Source organism: Equus quagga, chromosome 14 (assembly GCF_021613505.1).
Source record: "Equus quagga isolate Etosha38 chromosome 14, UCLA_HA_Equagga_1.0, whole genome shotgun sequence".
NCBI classification, from domain to species: Eukaryota; Metazoa; Chordata; class Mammalia; order Perissodactyla; family Equidae; genus Equus; species Equus quagga.
The window spans coordinates 77,129,198-77,154,683 of NC_060280.1; the positions used below are offsets into that span (position 1 = coordinate 77,129,198).

Consider the following 25,486-nt stretch of genomic DNA (forward strand, 5'->3'; position numbering starts at 1 on the left):
AAGTTAGCAAAATATCAAAGATGACTGAATTTCATTACTATTTTGAAGGCTCGATTGATCTCTTAAAGGCCCAACAAAGTTTGGGTGAGAATAAAATAAAGACAAATGTAAATAATAAATTGTTTTATATTTATTCCGTAAACTTTATTTCTCATGGCTACATTTTGGTCAAATTATTAATTATATTGTTATAATTTTTAAGTAATTTTTTTAAGTAATTTATGTTCTATTGACAGTACTAACTTAAAGATAAAAAGGTAATTGTACTCAAAGTGTAAACATTTTGCATATATTTTATGAAAACCCTAAATTAAAGTGAAAGTTAAAAGGGAGAAATTAATTGTTACCGTTCTTTTGCAACTGCCCTTAATCTGATACGTTATTCTCTACTCTTGCTTAAAAACAAAATACCGACTATTTCTCCTGCTAAGATGCTCCTTTTGCCCACCCCCTCCATATTCCAATGTGAGGAGATATTTAGAACACTTTACTTCTCCCTACTTCTCTTTATCCCAAAAGGAATCTTTATAGCGTTTTCCTTCCCCACTTCACTAGCTTGTTTTGTTGAAATTGTTTAATTCCAGAACATTGTTAGAGTTTCCCTTCCAGTCTCTTTGGTCTATCTCGTTATTTAAGACTTGTTATTTAGCACTTACTGTTCATTTCCATACAACCCACTCTTCATCCATTTGGTTTATTCATTAGTTGTTGGGGTATCTGAGCATCTCCTAACTTTACTGTTGCAGAGAAGTCAGATGCCAGTCTGATTGCTTCTCGTTTATATCTAATGTGTTCTTCTGGCCTGGAAATTCAAAATATTTTCCCCTTTACTTTGAAGCTCCATAATTTTACAAAAATGTGGCTACCAGCATCCAATATTTACTGAGCACTTAACATATATAGGGCACTGCTCTAAGCAGTTTTCATGTGTGAACTCATTTAATCCCCACAAGGACATATTGAGGTAAATATTATTGTGATTTCCGTTTTACAGATGAGAAAACCGAGGCTCAGAGATGACATACATGACCTAAATTCCAACACTTCATAAGCAGTGGAGCCAGGCTTCAAACCCAAATGCTCTGGCTAAAGATCGTGCGCTGCTCACCACTCACCACATATGTACATTTTTTAAAAATTAAACTTGACAAGAAGGGCTTTTCCCATGCCAGGGGTTACACGTGCACAGACCACTGCTGCCTGTCCCTGGGCCGGTTCTCACCATTTCCTCATCTTTGCCAAAAGCTTTCACATTAATTGATTAAGATTTATTCCTATGGTACTACACTCAAATTTTAAAATAAAAGTAACAAATGACATCTGGCCTCAATTTATGTCCTCCCATTAACAGGATTATTAAGATAGAAAAAGACAAAAACTCAAAATACCAAAAATTGACTCTTGATAGAATCTGAGGAGACTTCCCAGAGACTCTAAGTCTGGTAGAACTTGACTGACAAAAGCTGCCAGCGGTGCGGGGAACAAGGCAAGTCTGCTCTCTGCTCCGCTCTGCTCCGCTCTACTTCATGGCCACAGACGGCACCAGTGGGGGAAATCGTCCAGCCATCCTCTATAGTCTGGGCATCTCCATCCCCAGGTGTGCCCTTTCTCTAGCACTCTTTCACGCTCCCAGCAGTACTTGCTGCCACAACTAACTGGAGAGTGCAAGTCCAAGAATAAAACTGACAGAAGCTGGGTGCAGGGGACTGAAGTGATGTGTTGCCTCCTGCAAGGCATAAGCATCAGAAGGAAAGCTCAACAAGGGAACACAGAATGACAGAAGCCACGAGAGCGTCCGCTGCCACCACTGCTGGAGTTTATAGGTTTTCACGTAGCCTACATGTTCAGCCTGACGGAGAAGAGTAAACTAAAGGTAGGAGAGGAGACACTCTCACGCCAGTAGAGCAAGCTAGGTGAAGAACTGCCAGGCGTTGGGAATTTAACTAAGCCCTGAGTGTATATTAACCAGACATATATACTCCAATTGAAATAAAAAGGGGGGATTTAACACGTGCCCAAGGATACAGAGAGTACACACAGGCAATCCACACACTTTGAATATTGGCAAACATTTTGTTTGGTTAGCCATGGGTCTTATGGGAAAAAAAAATTACAGAGCATGATAAAGGGCCACCATCTTAAAGACTCTGGAAAATATCAGACCTCTAAAATGGCAACTTCCATAGGATGCCCAAAGATACGGCCTCTTTGAAATAGTAACAGAAAGCCTACAGAGAGACAGGGTGTGATAAAAAGACAATTAAAAAAAGATAAAAAGGGGGGCCAGCCCACTGGGGCAGCAGTTAAGTTTGCATGTTCCGCTTCAGCTGCCTGGGGTTTGCCAGTTTGGATCCTGAGTGCAGACCTACGCACTGTTTGTCAGGCCATGCTGTGGTAGGCATCCCACATATAAAGTAGAGGAAGATGGGCGTGGATGTTAGCTCAGGGCCAATATTTCTCAGCAAAAAGAGGAAGATTAGCTGAAGATGTTAGCTCAGGGCTAATCTTCCCCCAAAGAAAAAAATAAAGATAAAAAGGAGGTAAGTAAGATCATGGAAAATTATAAGCTATGAAAAACACAATAGCAGAATTACACTGAAGGCACGCAAAAGTAGAATTGAAATTGCAGAAAAACCAACTGGTGATTGGAGAACAAACTTGAAAGTTTTGTCCAGAATGCAAAGGAAACAGTCAAAATGAAAATAGAGAAAGGATCCTAGACACAGAGGACAAAGAAAGAAGTTCTAGTATAAGCATGGGAGTGTCCCTAAGAAATAAGCCAAAAGGGCTCCAACCAGAGTAACAGTCAGAATCACAACTAAAGAACATTTTTGAGGAGGAAATAAATGTCCTTAAAAGTGTTCACCACATCCAAGGCTAAGTCAACAACAAATAGGCACAATCTGGAAATTTACTGTAAACATAAGGATGACAGGAAATAACCCTACAAGTATGGAGGTAGGAATCCACGTTACCTACAGCAGAACAGAAAATAAGATTGGCAGAGTGTTTATGGAGAATATTGAAATAAAAGAATTATATGCTCATTGATGTTGTTTTCACTTGTGAAGATAACAAGAAAACGTCTCAGTTTTTCAAGAATTCAGAAAATATAATACCGTATATCTCTTTTGAACACACATACCAAATGAGGGAGTGATTTCAGAACCCCAGAATGGGATGTCGTGGTGTCCTCATACCTGCAGGCAGCATTTAAATGACTTTCGTCTAGAGTTGAACGTAAATAATTGCTTTAAACCATGGTTACAAAACTAAACGCAAATGTCATAAGTGGTTTTAAAAGAGAAAATATAGAGTGTAAAAAATAAGTATTTTGCAACCAGCATCTAGATTAAAAACTCAGGAAAAGGGAAAAGACTATGGAATAGTCAAAACGGCTGAATTGCATTATCTTCTATGGGAAATGCTTCAGAAAGCAACTTTATTCTTGACTTTGGATAATTAAAGAAATGTAGATTAAAAATTTGTTTCAAATGTCGTGTACCAATAGTGTGGTTAAAAGCATATTGCATTCCTTCTAAAGCACAGTTTTCTAAGGGCTTTCTTGCCACTGCAGCTCAGGATTTCACACATCAACCATCCCTCCTCTTGCCTCCCAACCAGCCCCCTCCCATCAATAATTAAGCATGTTCAAGTCTCCACAAACGTCAAAATATATCTGCATATATTTTCAACCTCACATCTCCTTCTACCCCGGTGATTGTCGGTCTTGGTGGTGTATGAGAATCACCTGAGAGCTTGAGAAACTATCTCAGAGATTGGGACCAGCTCCCAGAGACTCTGGCGTAATTGGTCTGGAGAGTGGCCTTGGCATTGGGATTTTTTAAAGCACTTCACATAATTCTAGAGTACAGACAAGCTTGAGAACCATGTTAGTCCTAATTCTCTGCTCCCCTTCTCAGCAAAATTCCTAGAAGGTTTTCATAAAACCTGTTTGATTCCCTCTTCTCCTAAACTCTCCCCAAACCACAACAATCAGGTTTCTGCCCCCATCACTTGTCTGAAATAGCTGATGCTAAGGTCACCAAAAGCCCAGTGCTGCTAAATCCAAGAGACACTTTACAGTCCTCATCTTCGCTGACCTCTCCACAGCTCTAGATACTTGTCATGACCTTGCATTTCTTGACGAACTCTCTTCCTTTAGATGCTGAGACTCCGCACTGTTCCACTTTTTCTCTGACTCCTCTGCTGCTCCTTTGGTAGATTCTGGAGGTTCATCCTCCGTGCCCAGCCGTTAGAAGCTGCTGCTCCTCAAGACCCGCCCTGGACCCTTTGGTGAGTGGGAATCTCACTTATGCTCTCCTGCATGAAGGACAGTCTCCCCATGCCCAAGATTGTAATTTCCACCTTGTCTTTGGTGATTTACAAATGTGTTTCTCTAGCCTAGACCTTTCCTGTGAGCTGCAGCCCCATCCAGCCCACTCCCAGGTGACATCTCCCATCGCCTTAGGCTCTCCCTGCCGACACTATACTGTGATCCTCTCTCTTAGTGCACAGCTCTCCATCCATTTGCACAAGATGTCTCCTTGACACCTCCTTCTTTCACTCTCCACATTCAGTGTACATGCAGGTCTGTTCATAGCATTTCCTGAACATCTCCTTTCCATTCACTTCTCCTCTACCTCCACAATCGTCAATCCAGACCAGCTGCCGCAGTCTCTCTAGATGGTCGTGGGAGCCTCCTGGCAGCGTGGTCTCCCCCATGCTCATCTCAAGGGAGCTTTGCCAGCCACAGATCTATGCTGTCAGCTCCCTGCTTCCCCCTCCAAAACTCTTTGATGACTTCCCATTTGTCTCAAGACAGAACAGAAAAAAATAAGAGAAAAGAGAAAGTCCTTCCTGCTCTGGTCCTTGCCATCCTATCAATTTCACCCACACCACTCTCCTCCAGCCCCACCATTCTCCCCTCTCTCCCAGCATTCCAACCATGGTGACCTTCCAGTTCCTCAAATGTGTGGCGCTACCTCCCCGCACACTTCCTCTGCCCATTCCTTTTCCTCTGCAGAGAATGGTCTCCCCTACCCCACAGCTCCTCCCTCACCGTAGCTATCTTCTTTTCACCTTTGCTGAATTCACTCAAATACAATTTCTGCACGGAACCCTTCCCTTCCCTTTACTCCCCTCCCTCCTGTCCACGCACAGGCCTAGATGTATTCTACACGTTCCTAACATCGTGTGCATTTCCTGTCCTTTAACAGAAGCATATTGTGTAATAATGCATTCAGTTTTGTATGTTTCTGACTAAGGCCTGCCTTCTGCACCAGACGGTGAGCCCCTTGAGGACAGGGACTGCTGTCAGTGTTTACTTATCAGTCCCAGAACCCATCACTGGCATGTAGCAAGTACTCAATAAATGTTTGTTTGATGAAAACTAAATCTAAAAACTATTTTATATAACACAAATGATGAAAAGTGAAATTGCAAGAAATTGCAAAGGAATAGACAAAACATAAACCTAAATATCATTAAGTTCAATCTCAGCAGCTTTGAAAATAGATACAAATGGTTTAAATGCTGCCATTTAAAAATACTTTTTCAGTGATTATATAGGGACATGTAAATTTTCACACAATATAATGGTTAGGAGAAAAACTCAGGATATAAAGTTTTGTATAATATAATGTTGACTTCTACTTCCTCCTCAATAAAAACTGGAAACGAATTCCAAAAATGTTACCAGCAATTATTCTGGGTAGTAGAATTATGGATAATTTCAATATTCTTCTTTATATTTTTCAGAAGTTTTTAAGTTATTTGTAGGAAAAATATATTAATCAGAAAAAAGTTATATCTGTCAATTATGCTTTCCATTACAGCCTACAGAAAACTAAACTCAAAGTGGCTTAAATGATAACAGGAGTTTATGGCTAATATAATAAGAATGTTTGGTTATGGTTTAATTAGGTTCCTGGCTTCATTTCTTGAAAATACCTTGTGTTTGGTCTGTTTCTATGCTTAGCTTCATCCCCAGATTGACTTCCTTCACAATATCAAAATGGCTGCCATGTCTCCAGGCTTCCCATCTTTATTCCCAACCATACAGAAGGAGAGAAATTATCTGTGTGCCACTCTGATTGGATCAGCTTAGGACACAGGCCTACTTCTGAACCAATCACTGTGGCTGGGGGCTGATGCTAGATCATTTCTCCATAGCCAGAGCTGGAGGTGCACTCAGATTCCCTAGAGCCACATGGATCACCAAACGGAAATTCAGGGCTATTGGAAATAGGCAAGAAGGGAATGGATTCTCGACAGACAGATCTGCCATAAAAATTTTAAAATATAATACTTGCTTAACTAACATAAAAGATTAAAGGGCACTATGATAGAGTGAAAAGGGCATTGGTACAAGACAAGAACATCCCCTTTCACCACTCCTTTTCAATATCACACTAGAAGTCCTTGCTAATACAATAAGGAAAGAAAAGGCATACAGATTGAGAAGGAGGACAAAAAGCTGTCTTTTCGCAGATTACATGATTGTTTGTGTAGAAGATCCAAAAGAATCAAGAAAAAAACTTTCAGAATTAATAAGAGATCACAGCAAGATTACAATTACAAGGTTAATATACAAAATCAATTGCTTTTCTGGATCCCAACAATGAACGAGCAGAATTTGAAATTAAAAACACAATACCATTTACATTGGCACCCAAAAAACTTTGATACTTAGGTATAAATCTAACAAAATATATACAAGGTCTATTTGAGGAAAACTACAAAACTCTCATGAACAAAGTCCAAAGAAGAACTAAATAATGGAGAGATATTCATGGACAGGAAGACGCAATACTGTCAAGACATTAGTCCTTCCCTACTTCATCTACAGATTCAGTGCAATTCCAATCAGAATCCCAGCAAGCTGTTTTACGGATATCAACAAACTGTTTCTAAAGTTTATGCGGAGAGGCAAAGACCCAGAACAGCCAGCACAATATTGAAGGAGAAGAACAGAGTTGGAGGACTGACACTCCCTGACCTCAAGACTTACTATAAAGCTACAGTAATCAAGAAAGTGTGGTATTGACAGAAGAAGAGAAAATAGATCAATGAAGCAGAATAGAGAGGCCAGAAACAGACTCACATAAGTTCAGTCAACTGATCTTTGACAAAGGAACAAAGGCAATAGCATGGAGCAAAGACAGTCTTCTCCACAAATGGTACTGGGACAATAGGACATCTACATGTAAGAAATTGAATCTGGTTACAGGCTTTACACTGTTCACAAAAATTAACTCAAAATGGCTCTTAGAACTAAATGTAAAATGCAAAACTATAAAATTCCTAGAAGATAACATAGGAGAAAACCCAGATGACCTGGCTATGGTGATGCCTTTTTAGATGCAGCACCAAAGACAAGCTGGACTTCATTAAAATTGAAAACTTCTGCTCTGTGAAGGACAATATCAAAAGAATTAGGAGACAAGCCACAGACTGGGAGAAAATATTTGCAAAAGACACATCTGATAAAGGACTGTTATCTAAAATACACAAAGAACTCTTAAAACTCAACAATAAGAAAGCAAACAACCCGATTAAAAAACGGACCAAAACCCTTAACAGACAGCTCACCAAAGAAGATATAGAGATGGCAGACAAGCGTGTGAAGAGATGCTGCACACCATAAGTCACAAGGGAAATACAAATTAAAACAACAGGAAGAGCCATTACGCACCTATTAGAATGGCCAAAATGCAGAACATTACAACTTCAAATCCTCAAAAGGACGTGGAGAAACAGGAACTCTCGCTAATTGCTGTTGGGAATGCAAAATGGTACAGGTACTTTGGAAGACAGGCAGTTTCTTATAAAACCAAACATACTCTTACCATATGATCCAGCAATCGTGCTCCTTAATATTTACCCGAAGGGGTTGAAAACTTCTGTCTACACAACAGCCTACACAGATGTTTATAGTAGCTTTGTTCATAATTCCCATGTTTGGAAGCAACCAAAATGCCCCTCGGTAAGTGAGTGGAAAAATAAACTGTGGTACATCCAGACAACAGAATATTATTCAGTGTTAAAAAGAAATGAGCTATCACGCCATGAAAAGACATGGAGGAAACTTAGATGCATATTTCTAAGTGAAAGAAGTCAGTTTGAGAAGGCTACATACTATGATTCCAACTATATGACATCCTGGAAAAGGCAAAACTATGAAGACAATAAAAAGATCAGAGGTTGCCAGAAGGTGTTGGGGAGAGAGCAGTGGGATGAAAAGGCAGAGCACAGGGCATTTTTAGGGCAGTGAAAATACTCTGTATGGTCTTATAATGATGGATATATGTCATTACACATTCGTCCTGACTGATTAAATGTACAATACCAAGAATTAACCCTTAGGTAAATTATAAACTTTGAGTAATTATGATGTGTCAGTGAAGGTTCATCCTTGGTTAAAAAAAAAAAAATCTACCATTCTAGTGAGAGATGTTGATAATTGGGAAGGCTATGCATTTGTGGGAGCAGGATGTGAAATCATTGTACCTTCCTTTCAATTTGATTGTGAACCTAAAAGTGCTCTAAAAAAATAAAGTCTATTAAAAAAATGGAAAAAGAAAAAACAACGACATTGAACCCCAAATCAGGAAACCTGAGTTCAAATTCTGCTTTTTACTAGGTATGAGATATTGGACATTTCTCCAGGTCGTTCTGCATGTTTCCTTCTCTATAAAATAGCTCCCTAAGAGAGCCTTCTCCATTGCCATAGGAATGAAGGAGGGTAATATGGAGGCAGATGTAAGATGCAGATTTGGTGGCAGGAAGTTTGAGCAGTTCCTCCCTGCCCCCCCCCCCCCCCCCACCATGGCTTCTATTTTCTCAGTGAGTGAAGCAGGACCCAAGATCATCCACAGGGCAGGAGGTGAAGTGGGAATACTGGAGGTGCGAGGTGAGTGGAGAAGGCTTAAAATACTTGTTGCAAAAGTGGGAAACGAACATAGTAAGATGATTCTCACAAACTAGTAACTCGATGAATGTTTTCTGAATAAGAAAGGATAGCTTTAAAAGTTTTCAAGCAACATCATAGTTTTACAATTAAAACAAAAATGAGCTAGATGTGTGAAATGCACTACACCAATGTAAAATAGGATTATGATAGAAGTCAGTGGTTAATAAAAGGGTTTACTTACCAGACATTTGCTTTGGATTTTCTAAAGTACAGCTATTCTCACTCAGTAAGACTCCTTTATAGGACTGACTGTGAATGTTTTCACATGGATCACCACGATTTCTTTACAACTTGGACTAACGGCTGGGTAGCGTGGTAATTTACCTAACTTTTGAGCATCATCAGGACTAAACAATTGTTAAACTTTACTCAACCTGAAAAAGATAAGAGAAGTTATTATTTTTTTTTAAAGTAGCATTTTCCTGGAGTCAACAGAAGGGAAATGTGAGAGAATGACATAGCAAGGGGACATGGGGATTTGGGATGGGTTCTGTAGGTGGCCTAGAGAAGGGAGTTCTCTACACAGGATGTGGGCAAGATTGTTACTAAAGTCGTCTTTCCTCCCCAACGCCAGGTGGGGCGGGGCAGTAGTGCCATGAGGCGTTTCTTCAAAGGCTCCAAGAGCTTGCTCTCTCCGTCCCCTACCTCCATCCCAGTGAAAACTTTGCCTGGAATCACAGCATCAGGGAAATTAACCCCCATGGAAAAAATAAATTCTTACCTCTCGTCCCAACTCTCAACAAGAATACCATAGCTGTTTCTTGTGAGCACTGCAGTCTTGTTTGACAATATAATGAGATCTGGTTAAACAGATGAAAAATGCCTTAACCTGAGTGTTTATGTCAACCCTGCCAAAGCTTTCAGCCCCCCAGGCACTCCCATCTCTGCAGAGAGGGTCAAGAACCTTTAGCTGCGGTCCAGGCTCCGAGCTGGCGTCTTGCTACACCAAGCCACTTTTGCAATAGCAGGAGGCAGGAGTTTCTGTCAGTTTGAATTTCCGGAAGTGTGCTGGCCTATGTCATGATCTCAGTGGTGTCTGGGGCAGTTTGTTCCGTCAAATCCCTGGAATAGAGTGGGAAGAGAACGCAGAGAGGGAGTGCAAGAAACCAGCAGAAAAGCAGGCTGGCAAGTGATGCTCCACAGTGTTCATCTAGAACTGGGCTAGAGGTGCAGAGCCCGCCAACAAATCAACCTAAGAAGGCTCCCTCTCAAGGCTCTAGGGAACCAAACACAGTCTAGGCAGAGTCTCTAATTAAAGTGACTAGTTGGTCATTCCCTGCAAGCCACGTCTACAGAGAACACAGTGAAAGGGAATTGGGAAATTATCCAACTAATGCAAATAAAGTGTGTAGCCAATCAGGATAATTTTGAATGAAAAATGCAATTTAACACATGAATATTTAGGGTGAGAATTACTCTAGCCCATTCTATGGCTTCCAACCCATTCACCTTGGGGTTTTGCTTTCTAACCAGATCTTTCCTTCTCTCTCTAGCACGGATCCCTAACACTTATCACACTGTTTTGTCTATTCACATGACTTTCCCTGCTTGACTAAGCTCCTTGAAAGCTAAGTGTTGTCATCTCCTGTGGGCCTCCACTCCTAGAAAAGGCTCTATAGATACACAGGAATTGAATTAATCAATTAATGAATAGAATAAGGTCATTTAAGAAATAACGAAAAATATGCCATGAGGGTATCACTTTGGAGTCTCCAGGAACCACTGCAAGAACCAGGTTATCATGCATGCTGACCGACCACACTCCAAATAAAGGGATTCCTTTCAGCTCAATAATTTCCTCCAGTGCTTCAGAGAGCACTGGGCTTCCCCTCCTCTTCCTGTTGCCGTGCTGCGTAGGAGCGCCCTGCAGCTGTCAAGCTACCTGAACTTCCCCTACCTGGACTTGATTTTAATGCAGGATCAAGCAATTTCCCAAAAAGACTCGCGAAGGAACAGAAAGATACCAACATAATTAGACATTCCAAACGTTGGTCAGAGATATTTAAGCAAGTTATCTTTACCTGGTATTTATTTTCTTTCAATGTTCACTTTATGTTAGAATGTATTGTATTGTATTGTACTGTACTGCATGTTTTATCACTGTTTATTCTCATGTGTTCCCTCCTCTACTAGCCTATAACTCCTTGAAGGCAAGGAAAGGCCTTGAGTTTTTACCTACCACAGTGTGTGGCACATAGCAGTTACTCAATGTTTGCAGAATAAATAAGTAAAAGAGTTATTGGGGAATGAGCCCAAAAGGATCCAAGATATACCTACCATTTATATTTGGCTTTGCCTTCCTTTTATGCAGATGATGTTGCTCTTCCTTATTCTTAATAATGCTGATCATTGTAATTTAGACGGAGGAAAACCATAAACCTTAAGTGGAGTGTGTGAAGTTTTGGTGCATATTTGTTTCAGGGATGTTACTTACTTTCTCTTTTAAGCACGTGTAAGTGAGATGAACACCAAATAGTCAGCACAAACTGTCTTCCCAAATGGTAGTTGGCCCAACATCCATGGAAGTCAGATCTTAAAAGTAAAAGGAAAACCTACTGCAGAGAATGTGATACAGTAAAGAGAGGAGAGAAACCAAACAGGGGAACTGAACAGGATGAAAGGCAAAACTGGCAAGAGCAAAGGAGATGGATATCACCATTTACCCCTTCAGATTGTTTGCAGTGTTAGAACTGAAACAAAGCTGCAAGTTGCTCAGAAAATTGAGATGTCCCTTTTAAAAATGATCCCTCCAGTTATCATTAGGGCAGCTTGTGTCTCGAGGGTCGTTAACCTCCTGCCCTCCATCCCTAACCCTGGGGCTCTGGGGGGTATCTGTCTAAGAGACTAGCTTCCAGAGGGGGTCAGTATTCCCTCTTCAGAGCCCCCAGAGCAAACGACTGAACAGATTAGGACGGATTAGACAGATAACAACTCAGACCTTTTTACAAGCACATTTTTCACTCGACACTCAAATTCCCTTCTGTGCCCCGCAGTCTCACACAACCCAACGACTGGATAGTATTACTGAAATATCTTCGCGCCAGCCGAGTGCGTGGAACTGTGCAAAGCCAGATGTTCTTGTAACCCTGTTTTACTGAGTTATTTATATCCATATAATATTTGACATTTCCTGTGTTGTTAAAGAGTTGGGGGCCCTTGACGTCTTTTTAAGAGAACAGTGCCGACTTTTCATTTTTTTTCTTTGATGCCCAGCCGCAGAAATAAGTGACAGAGAGAGAGAGACTGTATTAAACAGATGCTTAGATATCTAAAGTCTACCTGATTTTAATGCCTTTCATCTTAAATGATTTTCATGAACAGAAAGATGCTATAGTCATCCAGACTGAACACATGAATTAAGCCCACCATGCAAGAAAAGCACACACCCATGGGCCTAAAATAAGTCATGCAACAGAAAAAGAAAAAATTTTTTAATAAATGTTGAAAATATAATCCACATTTCTAGGACTAAACTTTATGGAATATTGATACATGAACTATGTCATTTCTTTGAACTTGATAGATATGGAAAGGGCTAGTTAAAATTTCTTCAGACTTAGTAAAATATTAGCTGGCAGATTTCTCTGGCTAAACGAAGTAATGGAAACTTTATAGACTTGAAACTATTTTCTTGATTCTAAGTGGTAAGAATATTTAAGCTGTATATGAAATTTGATATCACAGAAGGCATTCTGTTTTCTTTGTTTATTGTAAGTATCCATTCACAAACTATTCATTTTATTTTTAAGGTCCTAAATTTTATAAAAGCTTTCCCCTTTAAAGGATGTGACAAAAGGGTAGGGGTCCTGGTTTATAGTCAATTCTTGATATCTCTGGCTGCTCAACACTGAAAGCAAGGGTCACGGGAAAACAGCAGAAGTAAAATGTGATTGATTTGGGGTCTCTTTGGTCTTCGCAGTTGTTTCATAAACTTCTTTAAAGCTTTCCTTGTTAGCGTTTGGTTGTTTTTAAGATCAGCTTCCTTTCCTGAGAGCAGAGCGGTATGCACGTATCATTATGCAAGGAAACTTCCAAAATACATTCTGTCTTCCACCGTAAATCTTACTCACCTCACTCTATACCCTCCCCACTCCCTGAAGCTGAGGACCCTCCTGACAAGTTACATTCTTCCCAGCAGTTTAAGAAAACAAGACACCATTGCCTGTGGATGCCCACCTGAGCACAGCAAGCCTGCCCACTCCAACGCAGCAGTCAAATGCCCCGCAAATCCTCTAAGCTGTGATGAGTCTCTAGTCTTCAGATGATGGACAGATCCTCTTGGAGCATATCAATCAGGACGGCCCTCAAGGGACAGGCTCACTCATTTGTATCATCCATTCCCCAGCCTTTTGCCATGAATCACATGGGATTCTGCACTGAATCCTTCCATGGCTGCTCCACTGCAACAATTGGGATGGGGGAGCAGCATCTGGAAGGCCAGCATGATCCAGACCACTGACCAGGGTTTTATTTTGGATCTGCAACTCCCAGATTACTCTAGGCCCTGGTTGGCCACTAGTCTCTGGCCCCCAAGTCAAGATATTTTCTCACCTCCTGAATCTTTGATATTTTTCCTTCTACTCGTAGAACCTACTGCTCTTTTCTTTTAAAGACTCTCTGGATTTTTGTTTCCCTCAATGTATATCATCCATCTTTGCTTCTTTCCTATTTACCTCAGAACCTCCTCCCTACTGCCACTGACAACGTCTGTCTGACTCTAGAAAATCTCCCTTTAAGAGCCATCTAGAGTTCACTGGGATAACACTCCCATAGTGTTCACCAAAGTGTTTGGGAAGAGGTAGAATTCTGTTCACAATCTTCTTCCATCAGCCTTCAAATCCACACATCCAATATATTCCCATGGCAGCATTTCTTTTCCTGATGGGTGAATTTGAGCATCAAATGCAATCCTCTATTTCATGAGGCTGCCTTTGATGGAACAAGACGCAAGTCCAAGAGATATTCCTCCAGAAAATCTAGTCCTCTCTTCAAAGATACTAATTGATTCACCTAATTGGAGCCTAGAGTTTATGAAACAAAGGTCCCAAAGTTTGACTTGGGGGTGGGGAAATTCATCTCACATAAAAACTTTCACAGTTACAAATAATACCATTAACCTAGCAAGTTCTCCGAGAAAGTTAAACTAGTGAATGTGATAACTTAAGATGACTCATCAACACCACATGGAAAAAAAGCAAATAAAAAAATATTATACTAGGATTGGTAACAGTAAAATTCCGAACTGCGAGAACCGTATAAGTCTAAAGAATGACATCCACCCAGATAATGGAAAAAAATAATGACATAAATTCTAGAAGAGTTAGAAACCATCTCAACAGAACACCACAGATTCTAGTATATGAAAACTGAATGTAAATAGGAAAATATAAGCAAAAAGTCCAGTGCAGCACCTTTCATATAAATAAGCATTCTGTAAATTACAGATAGAATCATTATGATCATGATATCATAATGGGATAGGTAGAATCTCATCTTGAAATTAAAAAATGGAGGCACAGAGAAGAAAATGTTGCCTTCTTCCAGGCCCAAACCACTTCTCCTTACTTCTTCCCTCAAAGCAAAATACTGTCTATCCGAGTGGCTAGAGCAGCAAGCAGGCAACTCCCAGGTCCCGTCCTCGGAGCATAACATTCAGAAATGCTTAAAAACAAACACCCAGTCACCAGATGTCCCTAACATCTGGCTAAACCCATAAAACTATCCTCTACAACCACTACCTCCTTCCTAACTCCAAAGTGTAGGGGGGAAGAAAACTTATGAAATCTCTGATGTAGTGAAATAAGATCTTGACATATATTTGCGAATTTTTTATTTCTTTGTTGTATGTCCTGACTCCTTTCTTGTTATTCAGAGGAAAATTTTGACTTCTATAGCAAGAGGATTAAAAGAAAAGAAATTCTAATATCCTATTCTTTTTAGGGTTCTAACCTAAGCTCCTGGGTATCAAAAGGGAAGGTCCTAAGTGTAATGGAACATGATGTGTATGCCAGAGCAAAGATGAGACAGAATTAGAAGGAGAGGAAAACGATCATACCCTCAACCCTAAAGAGATTTGGTGATGGTAACCTGGGTTGGCAGCAGAGGAGCAAAAGTGCTGAGGTCAGAACCTTGGAGCATGTCAGGGGTTGGGACAGTAGATAAACCTGGGGGGATAAGGAGCAGAGGGAGGAGTCCACAGAGAGACCCTCACACATCACCTGCACTAGGCAACCCAGCAGAAGACCATCGTGCACCGTTCAAGAAGTACATGTCAGCTGACCTCAACTCTTTCCAGTAAGAGCCTTCCAGCATCGGTTTCTCTCAAGAGGCCTGTGGTTGCTCCAGTAGAAGGACACCTGGCCAGGCTCCAGGATTTGCTAAGCCTCTGTGTGGGTGTCAACTTGTGAACATTCCAGGACATTCTTCCAGCCCCCCTAGAACAGGATGGATTGCCTGACTCCCAACCAAGCAGAAAGGGTATAAAAAGAAAAGCTCAGCACTGATCCTTGGGTGTATCTAGACCAGGATCCCAACCTCAGCACTATTGCCATTGGGGGTTGGATAATTCTTTGTTGTGGAGACTGTCCTGTGCACTGCACGACGTTTAGCAGCCAGACTCTATCCACTAGATGCCAATAGCACGCCACCACCTCATAGTTAACACAATCAAAATGTCACAACGTTGCCAATAGTACCCTGCGGTGTTGAGGAGTGCAAAACTGTCCCCATCTGAGAACTACTGGTCTAGACAGTAAGCAAACCCTTTCTTACTACACTGAATCTGTACCCACCTTCAGTATTCCAGGGCAAGACGTTAGATCACTTACAGCTACAATTTGTGACCAGCAAACCATGATTTCAGACACTATCCCAACAAGTGTATTTATGTGAACAGTCTCAAAATATTTGAAGCACCCACTACTTCCATTAACACCCTAACACACATACACACACACACATTTAGGTGTGGAGTGTAAACCACCTCCAGCACAAACTATTTCTTTTCCAAGTGCAGTAAATACGTACAGTAGTTAATTGTGAAGGAGAAATTTATATTTGCTTAAGGACAATAGGAAGAAGCTGGATGAAGATGGCATGAGGGGTGAAACACTGAAAATGGGGGCGAGGCTAATACAAACTTTGGGACTGGTGGCAATTTTTGTGGAATTGACAATTCCTTGAACACATGGGTAATTATCATTATTCTCAAAAACTTATTAGCTTCTCCACTTACCAGATGCATAATATTGAAAAAAATGTATTACTTTTTCTAATGCTTTTTTTCATCTTCACAGTGGGGATATAATAATGTACTTTACAGGATTGCAATGCAGATTAAATGACCTAAGTCATTAAAGCAATTAGCACACGGCCTGACATGTAATAATCTCTCAATAAGTTAGCCACTACTATTTTCATTATAATGGAATAATGGATTGAGCTAACAAATGATGCTAATAACATTTTACACAACGTATTTTGAAGCTCTGACTTATCTGATCCTCACTCAGCCTTGTGACATAAACACGGTGACCATTACACCCTTTTAACACAGGAGTCAAGCGTGCAGGGTTGACCAGACTTACTCCAAGACACACAATGAGCACACAGTAGCCTAGGCCTGGCGGCTAGGCCCTCACATTTCTCCCTGAGTTCTCTTTCCCAGACCCACTCCACACGGTGCTGAAAGTCCATACCCCTAGACCAGTTAGCACAATGTCAGACAACTCGGATGGCCTAAACAATAAGGGATTTTATTTGCACACATAACTGGATGTCCAGAGGTTGGGAAAATTCCAAGAACATACAATCAGGACTCTGGATACATTTCCTGGAGATTCTTTCGAGCTGCCTTCCTTTGAGTATCAGCTTTGTTCTCAGAGCAGCTTCCCTTATGTTCACAGAAGGTCCACTGGCAGAAGCATGAGGCAGAGAGAGAGAAAATGGCTATTTACTGCTCCTCTTAAAAGTGAGAATGAAGTTTCCCAGAAGCCTCTGCAATCTTTGCCTCAAACAGAATAAGGTCACATAACCACTCCTGAATCAAATGTGTTCAAGGATGGACTTGCCCTGATTTATGTAGTCAAATCATAGCCGTGGAGCTGAGGATGGCTTAACCGTCCCTGAGAAACTCAGGCAGAGCAGAAAAGAGGTACACACCATGCCAAGATTTTCTCGGGAAGGAAGGAAGAGGGAAGGGAAGCCAAGTAGGCAATCATCAAACCATTTATGGTGTTGATGATTTAAAACTTCCTGATGGGGGCATTGCCCAGCTTCTACTTTCTTTGTGCTGATCATATGAAAAAAAAAAAAAAAGAGTTTTAGATGAATCTAATAAAGCCCTCAACAAGGAAGTGAGATTTGAGGAGAGTTCTGAGAGAACTGAATGAATCATATACCCCAGAAGATCTCCTAGAGACATTTATCAAAAACAGGAGAAGCAACAATCTGAATGAAGAGAAACAAAATGCATGAAATTCTCAAAAAGATGAAAATTCCATATAGCTGAATTCCAAAGACTCAGACATCCCACCAACTGCTTCATGGTCTTTCCTGTCATTTAATTTGCTCCAAGTAACGAAGAGCAGTGCTACACGCTCGGGTTGTTATTTAACACGTTGCAGAGAAGTTGGCTCGTCAGCTTTTTATGAACAGTTTCTCCTCTGAAACATCATAAATCCTTAGCAGTTCTTCAAGCGTTGGGTTTGCCCTTAGTTTTCAGGTTTTAGCAGCAGCTGATCCCCAGATACGGCCTCACAATGGCCTGAAGACTTCCCCTGAGAACAGAGATGAGGAGCTGAGAGAACCCTTCCCTGCATGCCCAGGGAAGGCGACTACTAGGAAATGCTTTCCTCAGGGGTTTGGGGCTTATGTGCAATCCTGTGGTAAAAACCATGGCTCTGCATGTCCCAGTGGAAGGCGGAGAGAGAACCCAGTGGAAGCCAGAGGTGAGATAGCATTCTTACAGGTTGAAGAAGAAAAGAGAAGGAGAGAGAAGCATGGAATGGATAAGTGGATTTTGCCGCTACACTGTTTCCTAAGCATGCCCGACTCCCCACCCGGAACACACACTAGGGTGGGAACAGACAGCTGCAAGGGCAATGTGAGTATTCCAGGTCCCACAGGGTGCCCAGACCACGGCCTCTGGTGCACCCAGCTCCTCTGCAGCACCCACCCTCCTCTTTGTTCTCACACAAGACCCCAAGCTGTCACCCCACTCACAGGTGAGTCCTAACAAATAATATCACTAAGAGGAAAGAACAGAAGACTGAGAAGGCTGATCTTAGAGTTTAAATAAGTCAGCTGCCCATTAAGTTCTACCCAAACTCTCCCAAATGACTTTCCACCGCCACGCCTCCAGTCATATCCACTCTTTCCAGCACTAAGTTAAGAACCATTCAACCAGCATGTCTGTGGCCACAACCTCCAGAAACTCAGTCACTGACTCAAGTCTCCGTGAACAAAAAACTGGAAGTTGGGAGAGGAGGGGTGCAAAAGAACAAAAGGAAGCCACTTCTTCGTGAGGTTTTTCCAGCCCACCATTTCACTCGCCTGGGGACCTGCAGAGTGGGTCAAAGAGCTCAGGCCCGGGTCTGAGGGATGGTGGTCAACTGGAGATGTCGCATGCCCATCAGAGCAGACCAGCAATCCCTGGCCCCGCACGTGTGCTTACTAAGTTATGCAAGTGCAAGCCTTCTGGGTCTGTTTATTTGTCTTGCGTTTGCTGTTTTATTAACCAGAAACTTGAAAAGGAGGCTTCCTTTGTTGTACTGCCATTTGGCAGAAGACTAGAGGTTACAGTAGCAAGCAGAGCCCAAACATTTTTTTAAAAAATCTCGATGAAAGTTCCTTCCAGAGAGAAAAACTATATCCGATTCCCTGTCTCCCATTGAACCTCTGAAGGACTTCCTACACCTTACCTTCAAATAACAGAGCCCTGGCCAAAGAAAATGGAAAAACATAAATTTTTGCACGTAAAATGGAAAATCAGAGGGTGCAGACAGGCCTGTGTCAACAGGGTATTTTTAGCTATCAGTGAATTTTTAGAACCAAGTCTTAAGACATGGTTCTTTGCACATGGACCTGGGATGTGTTTTTTAGGACCACTGCTACCCGTGGCTATCCTCACCTCATTTTCGAAGGTGGATAGTATCTCCACTTAAAGGAGGAGGAAACTGAGGCCCAGCTGGGAGAGAATGACTTGCATAAGCTCCCAGTGACTAAAGAGCAGGGACAAATGTCGAGGCAGGACAGCCCCTTGATAACTCTAACGTCATCATTCCTGATCTCTATTTCTCAATATTCACTTGTGGCTCCCTCCTTAGAATTAAATATTGCCCCTTTATTGTGCATTAATTACTCTTGTCTTTCTCTATCACAAACTGAGTTCCTAATCCCTGAGATCAAAGAAAAAAGATTAAGCTCAAAATAAGTGCAGAAGCAGCTCTCCTGCAAGGTTCTCAGAATCTCTGTGCCCAGATCCTAAGAGAATGGTTTCAAAACAGAGGATGACAGTGAGTGACGGGCTCTGGCTGGGGTTCAGTTATCTCGGGCCCTGCCCCTTGTGCCAGGAGAGGAGATGAATGCAGCAGCTCAATTTTCCCTCTATTTCCCTCAACAGTCACGGGTGGCTAAGTCCCAACGATCAAGCTGTGGCAGTTAGAGGCAGGAAATGGAATCGGAGAAGAGAGCCTTGAGCTTACCCACCATGGAGAGCCCAGGGTGCTTCAACCTATTCCCGGTCCCAAAGCCCCCAGCCGGGTTTGCACCTGAACAAACCCTTAGGGCTCAGGTGGCGCACTGCATTTCCTGAACTCCTTGTGAACCTGTGTCTGGATCCCCACTGGCCGGTGCTGCCCAGTCGCCTTTGAGGGCTGTCCTGAGCTTCCTGAAAACAGACTCAATAGGGTCAAGTGACACACGAAACTCTTGGCTGAAAATCGGGTGGCGCGGTCCCAGCCTTGCTCCTAACCAAATGAAAAACTCGGAATGCAAATTGCTTCACTTACCTAAAAGGAGAAGGACAGAGTCCGAAGAAGGTGGTGATGGAGACACCGTTTACCGGCACCTCCCGCTCAAAGGTTCTTTTCTGTGGCTGGTGCTGGCTTTGACTGAACATACACAAGCTCGGGATGACACTCATACATCTAAATGATGACGATTTGGGGCTCAAGAAAGGCAGCTTTTCCTGCGGGCGTGCAAGAGAATTGAGACAGTAAGGATTTTTTTAAAGTAACTAAACAGAATCGTTTATAAACTGAGCTAGATGCATTTCTAAAGGAATACAACTCACTGTGCAACCCACCACAGTGTGCGTGCGTGTGTGCATGTGGAACCTAGAGAGCGTCTGCTTACAGCAACCACTAGTTCAAGAAGACCATTAGATTATCATGCTGTCTAGCTCTGTCTAAAAACCAGTCAGCATTCAGTCACTTACACTTTCGGTTTTTCTGATAAATGACAATTTATGAATACATCCCTTATATGTAGACTGATTTCAATGGGAATAATTGAGCAAATTTTTTCATTAGACGTTTTCCTGGGGATGTCACTGCATTTCAGAATAGGTACACTTTGGGAGTGATAGCTCCTGGATTCTTTAAATTTTTTTGTAACCAAATTTCATCCATATTATAAAAAATATTTGAAACATTTAAGATAAAAAGCTATTTATTAACATAGCTAATATTTATTGAGAATTGTTTCAGGCACTATGTTAAGTACTTTAATGCATAAAAGAATTTAATCTTTATTAGAACCTTTTGAGATATTAGAATCCTTTGCTGTTACTATCCTTACTTTAACAAGGGGGAAACTGAGCCTTAGGAAAGTTAAGCAACCGGTCGATGTCATTCAGCCAGTATATAGCAGAGCCATCACAAAGCTGGTTCTTAATCACCACACTAAGTTGCCTCATTGTACTGCTCATGATGGTAGCTTGGTACTTTAATAGTAATTATTAAATCATTCTTGAAGCTATTAGTCGATCAAATTTTTGATCCCTTAATATATACTCAAATTTCTGTACATCTTCCTTGTTCAAGGAGTTTTCCAGTGGAAAAAAAGGAGGGAGGTTCTTTTTAATTACAAATATCAAGATATAGGCACAGGAGGCTGGCCCAGTGACGTAATGGTGCAGTTTGTGCGCTCCACTTTGGTGGTGGGGTTCAGAGGTTCAAATCCCAGGTGCGGACCTACACACAGCTCATCAAGCTACGCTTTGGTGGTGTCCCACATGTAAAATAGACGAAGATTGGCACAGATGTTAGCCCAGCAACAATCTTCCTCAAGGAATATGAGAAAGATTGGCAACAGATGTTAGCTCAGAGCCAATCTTCCTCAACAACAACAACAAATAATTATATATATATATATAGGCACAAATCAGTCTTTGTGTATGTATAACATTGCATGATGGTTCACATCTCCCTCTAGAGACATTGCCCTTAATCCCTTAATAATCCAGGGTAAATTTATGTTTATATTTTATATCTCTGCACTGAACGCTTTATGTGATGTTAAATATTGATATTTGTGGCTCATCTTAGCTGCTAGTGACAAAGTTGAGCCAAAATAGCACAATATGGTCAGATGCAGCAATAAACAGCAGTCTTGTACATATAACTGCTTAAAAAGATACACTCAAATTTTTATTTTTCTCAATGTTGTTGATATGTCAGCTCCTTCAGTTTTATATATAGATTCAACACAATCACAATCACAGCCCCAGGAGGCTTTTTGAGATCTCAACAAGGTAATTCTAAAATTTATGTGGAAATACGACAGCACCAGAATAGCTAAAACAATCATCCAAAAGAACAGGTGGGAGGACTCACACTATCCGCTCGCACTTTGATTTCAAGACTGACTATAAAGCTACTGTAATCCAGACAGTGTGTGCTGGCAAAAGTTAGACGTATAGATCAATGGAACAGAATAGAGAACTCACAAACAGACCCATACAAATACAGTCAACTGATTTTTGAAACAGGTACAAAAGCAGTTCAATGAAGAAAAGATAATCTTTTCGTCAAATGATTTCGGAACATTTAGATGTATACATGCAAAATAAATTAAGTAATTAAATAATGAACCACTACGCGTACCTCACATCTTATAAAAAAATTAATGTAAAATATATCCTAGATTTAAATGTAAAATTTAAAGCTATCAAACTTCTAGAAGAAAACATAGGAGAATATCTGCCTGACTTTGGGTATGGCAAAGAGATTTTAGACGCGACAACAAAAGCAAGATTTATAAAAGATGAAATATAAATTGAAATTTATCAAAATTTGAAACTTTTGCTGGGGACAGCGCAGTTGCATAGTGGTTAAGTTCATGTGCTCCACTCTGGTGGCCTGGTGTTCACAGATTCGGAACCTAGGGCATGGACCTACACACCACTCATCAAGCCATGCTGTGGCAGGCATCCCACATACAAAATAGAAGAATACTGGCACATATGTTAGCTCAGTGACAATCTTCCTCAAGCAAAAAAAGGAAGATTGGCAACAGATGTTAGCTCAGGGACATTCTTCTCTACCAAAAAATAAATTAAATAAATAAATATTTTTTAAAAACTTGCTCAGAAAAAGACATTGTCAGAAGAATCAAAAGCCACAAAATGGAAGAAAATATTCTCAAACATAAATCTGATAAAGGATTTGTTTCCAGAATATATGAAGAACTCTCAAAACTCAACAATGAGAAAAAAAACAATGAAATATTGAAAAAGATCTGAAAAAACACTTCACCAAAGAAATTATATGGATGCAAGCACACATATGAAAAAATGTTCAGCATCATTAGTCATTAGGGAAATGCAAATTAAAACCAAGCACTGGTAAGTGTTAACAGCAAGTGGAACTCTGAAACCTCCTGGTAGGAATGCAAAATGGTACAGTCACTTCAGAAAAGTGTGGCAGTTTCTTATAAAGCTAAACATTTGCTTGTCATAAAGTCCAGAAATTCTACTTTTAAGTATTCACTCAAGCAAATTGAAAACTTATATACTACCAAAAACCTGTACATGAATATTTATAGCTTTGTTCACATTCACCAAAAATTGGAAACAGCCTGGGTGTCCTTCAGTAGGTGAATGGATAGATAAAATGTGGTACGTCCGTAGAACGAGTACTACTCAACAACTGAACACTTCTCAGCAATGAAAAGGAATAGGCCATTCACACAACAACATGAATGAATCTCAAATGCATTTTGTTCAGTGAAAGAAGCTAGACCCAAAGGCTATATATTATATATGTATATTATATGAATCCACTTACACGACATTGTGAAACAGACAAAATTCTGGGAATGGAAAGCAAATCCCAGTGCTTTTCAGGAGTGGGGGAAGGGAGGAAGGGCAGCACAAGAGAAGTCGGGGGCTGATGGAACTGTTTCCAGTACTCTGGTGATGCTATACATTTGTCAAAAACATAGAACTGTACACCACAAAGAGGGAATTTTACTGTGTGTAAATTTTAAAGCTCAACCCCAATTTCAGGGGAACCCGAGATGGAACGCAGACTATGACAACTGAATCTGACTGCATTACAAATAAAGGACATAACCACAATGAAGGGTTGAGAAGGAACAATGACCTAAGCAACTTTGAGGAACAGTGTGTTGACCAGATACTGCAAGACTAAAAACAAAAAGAAGCATGCATAATCAAACGTGCGTAATTAAACCATGCATAAACACTGTACTTTAGTTGAGTGAATTCGTTTCTCCCAAGGGTATGGATTAGCAATTCTGAAACAGGTTCATAGGTATACTATTGTTGAACAAATACATACATATATTGTAGACAATAAACGGCAGATTTCTCACTGTTGGAGAAAGAAATTACAAATAAGCAAAGAGGAAATGCTGGAATGAACCTTGTGGAACTGGATTGGCATTGGAGATACCAGCATTAACTCATTTTAAAACATATATACAGATAGTTTCGGACTGTGTAATCCATATGTTGAAGCCCTAACCTGCAATGTGACTGAGTTTGGAGATAGAACCCTTAAGGAGGTAATTGAGGTTACATGAGGTCAAAAGGGTGGGGCCCTAATCCAATATGATTTGTGCTCTTATTAGAAGAGAAAGAGACACCAGGGAGGTGCATGCACAGAGAAAAGTCCATGTGAGGACACAGCAAGAAGATAGCTGCCTGCAAGCCTCAGAAAAAATTAACCCAGTAAGTAAACACCTTAATGCTGGCCTTCCAGGCTCCAGAATTGTGAGAAATAAATTTCTGATGTTTAAGCCATCCTGTCTGTGGTATTTTGTTGTGGCAGCCCTAGAAGACTAAGACACACATAAAGAGATTTAGAAAGAAATATAGATATCTGTGTATATTTAGGTTAGTGTCCGTACATATATTTCCTTGCTCTGTCTGCTGAGAGGGTCTAGAAGCAGTAACACCTGGTAGCAAGAAGCACAACTAATTCCCAAATCTTGGTTTCTAAATACCATTCTCAATACAAGGAACCAGAGATCCTTGGAGAAGCAGTTGGTTTCAGGACTGGGGCAGAGAAAATGCAAGATAATTCTGGAGCATCACATGGTAACAGAAAGTAAGGAGATGCTAAAGAAAAAAATTCGGAAAGGATGGGGCATGTCAAAAGGGTGCAGGAGTCAACCCAAAAGAGCTTCCAATGGCCCAAGTGGAACAATTGAGCAATGAAATAAATTATAGCAATGTACTACAATTCAAAGAATAAAATAAATATCCATATGTCCATACTGATGATGAAAGAAAGGAAGACAGAGAGGGAGAGGGAGGGAAAGAGGATGGGGGAAAGAGAAGTGATAACTCTTTCTTACAAACGAATTCCAATTGACAAACATAAGAAGAATGAGTGAAATCACCATTAGAGCACCACAGGAATTATTGCTTAAGGTGAAATCCACCAATGAATGCTAAACTTAGTGAGCAGAAGAGTAAGGAGAAACAGAATATTTGCATAGTCTCAAAGAATTTCCCTCCAAAATATTTGTGAACTGCAAATCATCTCCCCCAAATTCTTGTTGATTGCAGAGGGGAAAAATAGTCACTTTCCAGTGGAGTACTTTGGCCAACACCACTTTGGCCAAGTGATCAAGGTCAACATCACCAGTAATAAGACAGCTCAATAGCATATGCCCTCTGGAATGATGTACTGCAAAGGGCACAGCACCTCTGCTGTATTCTTCCCCAAAATACATAACCTCAAACTAATCATGAGAAAACTTCAGACAAACCCGAATGAGAGACAGTCTATGTAATGTCTCACCAATGCTCTTCAGCAATGTCAACGTCTTGAAACAGAAGGAAAGACTGAGGAGCTACTACAGAAGGAAGAAGCCTAAGGAGACCTGACAATTAAACGCAACGTGGCGTCCTGGACTGGACCCTGGAACAGAATAAGGACATTGCAGGAAAAGTGTTGAAATCTGCATAGTCAGTAGTTTAGTTAATAGTATTGTACTAATACTAAGTTTTAATAATCGTATCATGTAATATGGTAACCT

At 40.8% G+C, this 25,486-nt stretch overlaps 1 long non-coding RNA gene across 1 annotated transcript; it reads right to left on the minus strand.

The window, feature by feature from the left end:
* Positions 1 to 530: 530 nt before the first annotated feature.
* LOC124252122 (uncharacterized) lies at positions 531 to 20,139 on the minus strand. The gene is made up of 5 exons (XR_006891917.1): positions 19,984 to 20,139; positions 9,879 to 10,036; positions 9,696 to 9,774; positions 9,156 to 9,348; positions 531 to 802 (listed from the first exon to the last, which is right to left on the minus strand). It is a non-coding gene; the product is annotated as an uncharacterized LOC124252122 (long non-coding RNA).
* Positions 20,140 to 25,486: the final 5,347 nt, after the last annotated feature.